This window comes from Stegostoma tigrinum, chromosome 5, assembly GCF_030684315.1.
Source record: "Stegostoma tigrinum isolate sSteTig4 chromosome 5, sSteTig4.hap1, whole genome shotgun sequence".
NCBI lineage: Eukaryota > Metazoa > Chordata > Chondrichthyes > Orectolobiformes > Stegostomatidae > Stegostoma > Stegostoma tigrinum.
The window spans coordinates 96,299,153-96,310,975 of NC_081358.1; positions in this window are offsets into that span (position 1 = coordinate 96,299,153).

Below are 11,823 nucleotides of genomic sequence, written 5' to 3' on the forward strand. Positions count from 1 at the left end.
CATTCAGACAAAATTAAAGACTATTTCGTTTCTAATTTTATGTTTGGGGACCTTGCTTAACCTCCTGTATGATGATTTATTCTAATGTTTATCCAATTTGCCCTGCTTGGTACAAGGAACTCCCACCAGGATAAAGTAACTGTGAATTACCCATTATTCTGTCTGTAAATCATTTGAACCCTTTGATTAAATTCCAGTCTGTAACTCATTCCTGGGTGTTCATTATTCTAAATATAAACTATATGAACTTTTATTTTAAATCACTGCCTGTAGTCACTTTCAGGTATTCATTGCTCAACAGATAAACTAAATAAATTTCTCAATTGAACATCAGTCTTGAGCTGTCCCCTAGTTATCTGTTTGTGCTCAAAATAAACTCCACAGTTACGTTCCAATCTATAATTCCCTTCCAGGTATACATTATTCTATATGTGAAAAAGCTGAACCCCTTAGTTTTATGCTGGTCTACAATTCCCTCTGAATATTTCTTAACAGATATAAATAAATAAAGTACAAGTGACTGTATGCTTCCTACAAACACTGTGATTGGAGGCTTGATTGTACTTCTGAAGGTGATGCAATTAAACCTGCCATCTATCTCATGCCAACTCTCCCTTAGTATGTTGTAGAAAGATAGAGGCTCGATTGGGAAGCTGCAGACCTATTATAAAGTTGAGGTTGGCTGCATATGCTTGAGCTCAGAGTGGAGGAATAAGTTATGATTCTAGTCACTTTACAATGGAAACTGGGGTTGACAGCAGGATCTGGTTGAACTAAGATACCTATAATGGTTTGATGTTTGGATTCCGTTGGATCCAATCCAGTAGCCACGTCCTATATAGCGAGTGTGTGATTTTGCAGGGCTGTAAGTCAGCAAAGAAGAGGACGGGGACTTTAGGGGAGAATTTTCTTGACTAGAACAGTTTGGAACAACAGCTAGGGAGCTGAGGATGTAGTTTCACCCAACAGCTCATGTTATTTGTAGCCTGTTCCCTTGCTTTGCTGCCCTGTAAGTTATTGTGTTGTCACAGCCACACTTTCTAAGGCTTAGTTCTGTACTGGGCAGCTGCAATTTAATTCAATGGTAGATCATTTAAATCTTACTACTTGGTGAATCATCAAATGTACATCAAATTTTCTGGGACTTTATTTTACAAAGTGACATCTGTGGGATTGAGGAATCTTATCACCTTTTCAACTGAGAGCATTTCATGCATCACTCAACAGTAGCAAACATGACAGGAACATACTTTACTAGCATGTCTTTATTTCAATCTCTGTTTTTTTCCTACATATCACCAGTCACTGTATTCAAAAACGTTTCATTACTTTTACAGTATAGAGCCACTTCTAAGAGATACAGTAATGTGCTAGACCAATGTGCAAACCTCGATAGTATCTGCAGTTTCTGCAGGAGATCACGCCGTGAGCAACAATTTCCGCTTGCTAAGTTGGAAGGAGTACTCGTAAATTGTTCATAGGTCATTCACCTTGAATGAATGTCTGAGGTGCAGAGTGGCAAGGAAGGGTTGAAGTTAAAAGATAAGTTTTGTATCTCCTTTGTTAGTGCAGGAAGGTGCCATGGGAAGAGGGGATGGTGTTGATGTTGATTAAGAAGTGGAACAGGGTGGTGTGGAGGGAACAGCCCATTCAGAGCACCGTAAGGAGAAGATTTGTTCTTTGTTAACATCATGCTGAAGGTGAAAGATATGGTAGACAATCTATCATATACATAAGCTGGTGGGGTGGAGCATGAACATAAGGGAAATCCATTTTGATTCTGATGGAGGTGAAGGGTTATGAGCAAAATGTGGGAAATAGAATGGTCCTGGTTAATCACAATGGATGGGTATCCTCGCTGAGGGTGATATCAGAGGCCTGAAAGATACCATCAATTGAACAGGCAAGTGGATTCCTTTCAGGAAGTGGGTGGAAGGAAATGTAATTGAGGAAGCCCTGGGAGCCCATGAACTGAAAGTGAATATTGGAAATGGAGCTGAAGTGGTTGGGGAAGGGAAGAATCAGAAATGAACTATAAAATGGCAAGAGAAGGGTGGAAATGGAAAGCAGGTCTGATGAAAATCCAGGTCAGCATGAGAATAAGCATCATTACAGTTACTGCTTGAGAGGTTTTGGCTATGCTTTATAAGTAAGTGTTAGACATGGTGGAGTAATTGGGAAGAATACCTTCAATGGTGTCAGTTCAGATTTCACAGCAATCCAGATTCCTGGATTCCTGGATTAATAACAAAGAGAACATGAGTTGAATTATCAACTCTCAGAGTTTGAGGGTTAGAATTCAATACAGAGAAATATCAGGATATAATAAAGTTAATGTGACTGTGAAGCCGTTGGAGTGCTGGAAAAATAATCACTTTTGTAATACCTTTAGAGATGGAAATCTACTATTCTCACATGTTGGAGATTAAACAGTGGATCTGATATTTTTGGCTTTGGAGGTTCTTTCAAATTCCTAATTCCTTTCATCAGTGGCTGTCTGAAAGCACTTCTATTGAGGAAAAAGTCTTCTACCTTTCTTTATCTGCAGTGCAGGGGCATTTAGTGGTTTTTTTCAAACTGTGACCTTAACTAATTTATTTGCTAAGAATTTAGCCCACTAACACATTGTTTAGGATTGCATCTCACTTTTAACCCCTGCATTTTATCACAAACCTGGCCACAAGACTTAACTCCCTGCTGGGCGTGAGAGGGATGGTACATCATTATCTCTTACACACAGTGAAAATCCTACAGAAACTCAGCAGGTCTGGCAGCATCTGTGCATAGAGAAACAGAATATTGAGTCCAAGATTACTTTTCTTCAGAACTGTACTGAAGAAAAGTTTCATGATTGGCTAATCCAAATTTTAGTTTCTGGTCAATGGTACCTTGCAGGATGTTGGTTGTCGGGGATTCAGTGATGGAAGTGTGGTTGAATATCAAAAGAAGATGATTAGAATCTCTTAGCTGGAGATAGTGTTGGGTATATCTGATTCTGTAATTCATATGATTTAGATGTATAGCGTTTAATTAGAACATAAATTTTATGTTGGACACTTAAGTAGTGACGTATGAAAAATGAAAATAACCTGATTATAAACCCAGTAAACAATCCCAAAATGAATGCAAATTAAACAAGCTTGTGTTAATTACAATTAAAAAGTAACCTGCATTTATCTTACTAGTTCACAGTTGGAATGACAATGAATGACTTAGCCCTAAGTTTGTAATAATGCCAGAAAGTCTTTGGGGTTAGAATTGAAATAACTGTACTTGCCGGGTGTAAGCTTTGAACTCAGCTGATGGAAAAGAAAGACCCCGCTAAGGGCTGAAGAACATTCAGCCCATTAAAACTGCTCCACAATTTAGTAAGATATTGACCTGTTCAGGCATTGAACTCCACATTCCCGACTATTTCTTGATTGTCTTACTAAATAGCTACCTATTTCTGGCTTAAAAACTAATCATTGAACTGGAATGATCAGTGATCTAAGTGAAGGGCCATTTCACTGTAAATAAGTAGAGAGGCCCTCAAGGCTTCAGAGAGTAGCAGGAGCAATGAGAGGAATGAAAGTGAATTCCTGAGAGCTGTGACACATCTGCTCCCAGCCTAATAAGCAACCCAAGACCTTGTGGGAATAGGTGACAAATTGAAAGTGAAAATAGAAATGTAGATTTGAGGATTTAACCTTAAAGTATAAGTGATAATGTTTTATTGTCTTTTCAATTTCAAAGCACTGGTAGTTATTAACAATATTGTTGAGTTAGTTGTGCTGGCTCTGCTTAATTTAGTTTCATATATAATCAAGTTTATTTTCATTTAAAATGTGGCATAACATCTTCCAGTTGATCAAATTTCTCTTTAAATGTGAATGGGATCAACAGGCATTGTGACATTTGTCTGGCGAAACTGCTATTAGCCACTTACAATCCCAAGCCTGCAACTTGACTGCATCTTGCTGCATGCAGACACAGCTTGCTTCATTCTCTGAGGAGTCATGAATGGTAGTGAACATTGTGCAATCATCATCCCCACTTCTGACCTTATGGTGGAGAGAAGGTCATCGATAAGCGGCCAAAGATGGTTAGGCTTAGGACATTACTTTGAGGAATTTCTGCAGAGATGGCCCAGGACTGAGATTGATCGGCCTTCAACATCATACTGGCTTCTATGCCAATTGTGGCCATAATTTCTAAGATTACCTTTCTTTATCAGATTTAAATTCTGTGTTTGCATTTGATCTTATGATAACCATCAGTATGTGCGCTATGTATTACGCCAACTTGTAGAGACTATTTTACATAATTTCCAAAGACTCCAGATTTTCTAGGGCTTCTTGATGTTGCCCTTGATGTTGAAGGCTGTCACTCTCACCTCACCCCTGGAATTCAACTCTTTTGCCCATATTTGGACCTAGGTTGTCATTACATCTGAAGCCAAGAAGTCTGAATGATGAGGCAGAGAGGAGGTAATTTGTTGAGTTGGTGCTGCTTGATCAAATGTGTGGATTGAATTTATCCTGCTGCGTGTGGACAGAGCATACCAGGGACATTCTCCACTTTGTCTAGCTCTAATTGCATCATGCACTTCTGCTATTTATCATGCATGTAGCTACACAAGGTGGGCACCTCAGCTTTGTTAAAATAGGGTTGATCCGCTGGCTTGCCTACAATAGTAGAATGAGTGACAAGTTGTCCATGAGGTTGTAGATTGTCGTTGAATAATTTTTTCTTGCTGCTGATAGCCCACAATACATCACAAATGTCTGTTTTTGAACTATTAGATCTGCTTATAATCTATCTCACGAAGCAGGGTGGTATGAATAGGGGAAGGTGGCTTCAATGTGAAGGCTATCATGAATATCAAATCTCTTGTTAAGATCTTCACACGACAGTTAGGTAAGTGAGCAGGAAGTCATTTTTCTCTTATGTTGGTTTTCTCATCATTGCTGCGTGTTCAGTTTTTCAGGCACTTGGCGCCCTGAGTCAGTACCTGTGCTACTGAGCCACTCTTTTTGCTCGGGAATAAAGACTTTGGATACATATACATTTCGTGAGGTGCATCATCCAAATTGTGTTCAATATTTTGAATTCCTGCAGTGCTCTTTAGAAAGCACCTTCCAAACATATGATCATTACTATTTAGAAGGATAAGGGCAACAGATACATGGGAACTCCAACTACCTACAAGTTCCCTTCCAAGCCACTCACCATGCTGACTTGGAAATATTGAATCGGTGCTTCACTGTCACTGCCACAAAATCCTGCCTGTCCTTCCCTAATGGCATCGTTGACGTACCAACAGCAAATACACTGTAGCGGCTCGAGAAGGCATCTCACTACCACCTTTCCATGGGCAATTAGAGTAGGTAATAAAAAATGATGCCCACATTTCATGGATGAATAATAATTTAAAAAAAGAGAAATATTGATTTTGTCAGCTGAAGAAGGACAGTAAGTGGTAGTCAGCAGGTAATTTCCTTATCCTGTTTGACCTGATGCCATGACACCTCAGAGGATCCAGTGGCAATGTTGAAAACTCTCACTCCACTTCCTCCTGATTGTATACATCTATTTTGCTGCTGTGCCAGGCTTGTCCTGTTGATGGGACAGCATTGGGATAGTGATGAATGACTATTAATGACTGTGTTGTTGACCGTAAGGTTTGTGTGCAAGGTTATATTGTGTGAAAAGTCTGTCAGAAAGCTGGAATTTGAATTACGACCCCAGATGTTGGTAAAGTGGAATTCTGACATTGTGTATCTTTGCCAGCTCCGGTGCTGGTGGTCCTCCATTTTACTCAATTTTAGTGTTTCTGTCATAGTTTGCTAGAACCCAATCGTTTACAGGGCTATTTTAAGATCAACCTCATTGCTATGGTTCTGGAATCACAAATTGTTCAGACTCAGTGAGGAAGACAGAACCCCCATCCTAAAGTGATGTCATATGAGTTCATTTTATTGTCATCATAATTTCCAAGATTACTTTCCTTGATCAAATTTAAACTTCAAAGTGGGATTTGATTTTACGATTCCAGAACATTCATCCAGGCCTCTGAGTTGTCAGCCCAGTGGCATAACTGATGTCCTAACGTGTGTTCTGAAGTGGCCAAATAGCAGGCCATTCAGCCCCTTGCTCCTGTTCCACTATTCAGTTAAATCTCAGTTGGCCTGTACCTCACCCTAACTTTCCTGTGTATAGTGAATTAAAAAAGAAGGTTTAGAGGGATATAGGCCAAACACAGGCAAATGGGACTAGTCAATGCAGTGTGGCACTAGAGGAACACCGGAGGTCATCAGGGCTGGGGAGGGGGATGGGAGCTGGGAAATAAGTGGGGGTGGGTGGGGCAGGAGAAGGTAGGTGCGATAGTGATAGGTGAAACAGGTAGGATTGGTCAGTGAGGTGGGTGGGGCGGTTAGGTGGGAAAGAGGATGGACAGGTTGCGTCAGGTCAAGGAGGTGGGGTGAGAGGGAGCGTTAGTCACGGGATGAGGCCAGGGCTCGGAGGTTTTGAAACTGGTGAATTCTATGTTGAGGCTGTAAGCTGTAAGCTCCTGAGGTAGAATATGAGGTATTTCTCCTCCAGTTTGCAAGTCATTGTGACACTGGAGGAGGCCCAGGATGGACATGTCACCAAGGAAATGGGAGGAGGAGTTGAAATAATTGGCAACTGGAATTTGTTGTTGGTTAAAATGTACAGAGCACAGATGCTCCGCAAATCAGTCACCTAGTGTGCGCTTGGTATCACCGATATAGAGGAGATCACATCAGGAGCAACAGATACAGTAGACCAGGTTAGAAGACGTACAGGTGAATCCCTGTTGGATTTGAAATGATTGAACAGAGGTGACGGGGAGGTGTAGGGGCAAGTATAGCGCCTCCTGCGGTTACAGGGAAAGGTGTCAAGGGTGGTGGGGTTGGTAGGGAGTGTGGAGCGGATGAGGGAGTCACAGTGTGAGTGGTCTTTATGAAAGGCAGATAGGGGTGGGGAGGGAAATATCTCTTTGGTGGTGGGGTCGGATTACAGGTGGTGGAAGTTGTGTAAGAAATGTAAGCTGGATGCAGAGGTTGGTGGGATGATATGTGAACTAGTGGGACTAGTTCAGTTTAGGATACCTAGAGGACATGGATGAGTTGGGCTGAAGGGTTTGTTTCCATGCTGTATGACTATGACACTGTGTTGACAAAATATTGACCTCAAGTTTTAGTATTTTAGAAGAAGAACAGAGAATATTTCTGAACATATTGAATTTTAATTACGATTCTTTTCTTATTCAAAGACGATTTGAATTAAATTCAGTGTTGTCTGAAGAGAGAGAACCTGAAATGTCTTGCCAAAGAAACTACATTGGCCACATGGGTGACAAAAAAAAAAGAAATGTTTAAAGTTCACTGTGAATTACGCTAAAAGGGTATTCAATGGACGAGCAGTGGCAGATGTTTAAACTGATATTTCAGAACATTCAACAAAAATTTATTCTGGTCTAAAGGAAAGATCTGATGAAAAAGATAAACCACTGTGGTTAACTGATGCAGCTCAAGAGAGCAGACAATCAAAAACTAAGAACTGAAATTGTTTTAGAACCAGCCACAGATGATGAAGAATCCAATAAAAAGTGTGAAAATGGCAAGAAATATAAACACAAACAGCGAGAGTTTCTACGGGTATGTAAAAAATGGATAACTGAAGTGAATTTGAGACTTAATGCAGACCAGGTAGATAGTTTTGCATCTGTCTTCATGTTGGAGAACATTGTAAGTATTCCAGAGGTATCAAATACGCAATGTGGTAATAGGGTGAAAGAACTTGTCATGGTCTATATCATGAGGGAGGAAGAATTTGACAAACTAATGAGATTAATAGCAGATAATTAATTAGGGCCTGATGGCCCATCTCGATGGATTTGAAAGGAAATGGCTGAAGACATGTAAAAGCTTTGGTCAAAATATTCCAGACTCACTGGATTCTGGAAGGATCCCAGCAGATTGGAAAACCATTAATGGGCTGTCTGGTTCAAGAAGGGAGGGAGGCAGAAAACAAAGAAATTATAGGTCAGTTAACCTAACAAATATGTCATTGGGAAAATGCTAGAGCCCACTATTAAGGAAGAAATAGCAGAGCATTGAGAGAAACACAATCAGAGTCAACATGATTTTATGGAAGGAAAATCAATTTTGCAAGATTTTTTTGTAGAGTTGTTACAGGGGAACTGATATATCGACAATATTTGGATTTTCATACAGCATTCAAAACGTTTCAACTTTTGTGGTATTGTGGGAAGGGATTTAGGATTGTTTTCCGCATAGAAAATTGGCATAACATTAGCCAGTCTTGAACAGTCAGTGCTACATGTGAGCAGAAAGAAGGTGAAATCTTTTGTGAATGGCTTCTGTTGCAGTCTTTTAACTATATTTATATTAGTTTAAAGCTCCCAATAATACCTCACTTCAATTCCGTTTCTGAGTCCTTTGTAACTGCCAGGATATCGAGAGTGCGAGATTCAGTGATGTTAATTCTGCTGAATTTCAATAGATGAGTAATTTGAGACGTGTCATGTAATAAGCATAGCACTCTTAGGAAGAACGGGAGCTTTGGATATGTTGTTCAATGCTCTGCAATAGTGGGGGTGTCCTCACATCATTTTGCCATATTTACTAGAATCATTGTTAAGATTGATTGCTGTGGTTAGAGGACACTTTCCTTATCATTGTATCATGCAACTATCAGGATGATAAAAGCCAAGCTAAGTCGAGCATGGGCTTTTGTCATCAAGTAATCTTCCTACTAAGATCAGATCACTGCGCATTATAGAGGATATTTCCTGAGTTGTGTTCTGTTTTGTCTTTCTGTTTCTACCGTCAGTTGCCTTTGTTGCATAATGACTTAGATTTAGATATAGGCTTTATTGTTGTGTGTACTCAAGAATACAGTGAAAAGCATACAATGCCACTGCACATAGTGCCATCTCAGATACGAAATGCCTAGGTACATAATCTTTGTTACAGAAGTAGAAAAATAAAGATATAAGTTAAAAAAAGGTCCAGCACTGCAGTCTTCTTAGGATAAAATTGGAAAAATACAGATATAAAGAAATAAACATCAACATTCTTAACTAAGCCATGGGTGTGCAGATGCTTCAAGCTGGGCTTTCCCCAACAGGGCTCACTCTGTCCTGTACTGGACATATTTTCACCAGTGCTGGGCTAAAAAGCTGTTGGCATGTACAACCTCGGGTGAGGAGCCCTACTCCACCTCCATCTTGAGTTGAGAGCTGTTTAAACATGTTAAGTGTCAAGTGGAGTATAGTTCACCTTTAAGAGATGCAAAACTCCATACAGTGCCCTGTGAAAGTCCACGTACAGAACGTCGACTGAATGTCTCTCCTACGCAAACTTACTTACCTCCTCAAAGAATTCCATTAGCTTCGTGACGCATGACAAATTGCTTCCAATCTATGCCAAGTACTCCTTATGGCATTTGCACACTTTAGGTAAACATTGATTATATCTTGGACAGTATTCTCAAGCATTTTCTTTGATACAGATTCTAGCTAAATTTGCCTATTACTTCCCAATTAAAGTTTAAGTCCTTTTTTGGGTAATTGGGGAACACAGTTAATCTCAGTATACAAAAAATGCAATAAGAAAAGTAAAAGAAATAGAAGTGAAAGGAAAGATAGCAGTAAAGATTGAAGGAGGAAATAATTTTCATTTAAAGAGTAACCCTGCAATGTCTTCAAGACAAATTAAATACTACATTTGAAATCTAATTGCTGCATTAAAACAGGAAAATGCAGCCGACGATACATCCTGAGTAAACTCTCATCAATGATAGTGAAATAAATGACAAGATATTCTCTCCTTCATGACATTGGTTTTGTGAAAAATGTTTTGGCCAGGATATTGGAAAATTATCTTATTCTTACAGAATTATAAAATCCCCATAGTGCGGAAGCAGACCATTCGGCCCATTGAGCCCACACCCACCCTGTGGGGAGCATCCCTCCAGGACCCACTCCTTTACCCTATCCCTGTAACCCTGCATTTCACATGGCTAATCCACCTAACCTATACATCCCTGGACACTATGGGTAATTTACCATGGCCAATTTGTTTCCAGTTATTTCTTCATGAAATGTGAGCATCACTGGCCAGACCATTCCCTTATTACACTTGAGAAGATGATGGTGAGCTGCTTTCTTAAATTATTTCTGTTCATTTCATGTAGGGTACCCACAGTGTTGTCAGGAAGGAAGTTCCAGGATTTCAACCAAGTCACACTGAAGGAACAGCAATGTAGTTCAATTCAACACGGTATATGGCTTGGAGGGAAATTGCAGGTGATGAAGTTCCTGTGTTTATGTTGCCTCTGACAAAGGCTGTGAGTTTGGAAGGTGCTTTTTAAGGGCCGTGGTGAGTTGCTACAGTGCATCATATAGAGCCCACGCGCGTGAGCATGTACACACACACACACACACACACACACACACACACACACACACACACACACACACACACACACACACATACTGCCACTGTGCATCAGCGATAGAGGGAGTGAATGTTGAACTTGGTAACTGTGTGTCATTGTGTGTTTTGTCCTAGATGATGTTGATCTCCTTGGGTGTTGTTGAAGTTGCACTCATCCAGGCAAGTGGAGAATACTGCATCATACTCCTGATCTGTGCATTGTAGAAAGGGGACAGGCTTTGGAAAGTTAAGAGGTCAGTTACTTGCCACAGAATTCCTTGATTCTTATATGATCTTGTGGCCACAGTATTTATATGGTTATTTATCAAGTTTAATTTCTGGTCAATGGTAACCCCAGTATATTGGGATTGCTAGTTAGGGATTCAGTAATGGTAATTCCATTGGATGTTCAGAGGAGATGGTTAAATTCTCTTTTGTTGGAGGTCATCATTGCCTAGCACCTATCTGACACAAGTAGTACTTGCCACGGATCAGTCTAATAATGGATGTTGGAGGATGGGGACGTTTGTGGGCCCTCTTCCTGCATTGGATTTTTTACTTGTCCGCCTTCATCCATGGCTGGCTGAGGCACGATTGCCGAGTTTATAACAGAATCATCAGCATTGGGATTGCTTAGCTCTGTCTATCACATGTTGCTTCCCTTGCTTCACAAGCAAACAGTTCTGTGTTGTAATTTCACCAAGTTGACTTTTCAGTTTTAGGTTTACTCTTGGCATGTCCTCCTGCACAGTTCTTGGAACCAGGCCTGAACTTTTAGTTTGATGGTAATGGGAGAGTGGGAAGAACACCAAGCTACTAGGTAGCAGATTAAGACTGAATACAAATCTGCTGCTCCTGATGGCCCACAGTGCCTCATGGTGCCCAATTTTGAATTGCTAGATCTGTTAGAAGTTTGGCCCATAAAGCATTGTAGTTGTACCTCACAATACATTGGAGAGTATCTTTAATGTGAAGATGGGGCTTTGTCTCTGCAAGAATAACCACTCTGACCAAACTTATCATAAACAAATGCAACAGGTATATTATAGAGAGAAGTCAAATAGTTATTTTTTCCCCTCTTCTCATTTTGTTCCCTACCAACTGTAAAACTGGTCCAGCAGTTATGTTGGTTGGGATTCAGTCAATAGTGGAGCTACTGAGCTACTCTTGGTGATGGACATCGATGATGTCCATCTAAAGAATGTTCTGAGCTTGTTCTACCCCTCAGTTCTTCTTTTAATTGATACTCAACTGGAGGGCAGCTGGTTGGTTGTAATTAGCAGTAGGTTTCATTGATCATGTTGGAACTGTTATCGTGAGAATTCACGGGGTCCAGAGTTGGTGATAAGGGCAC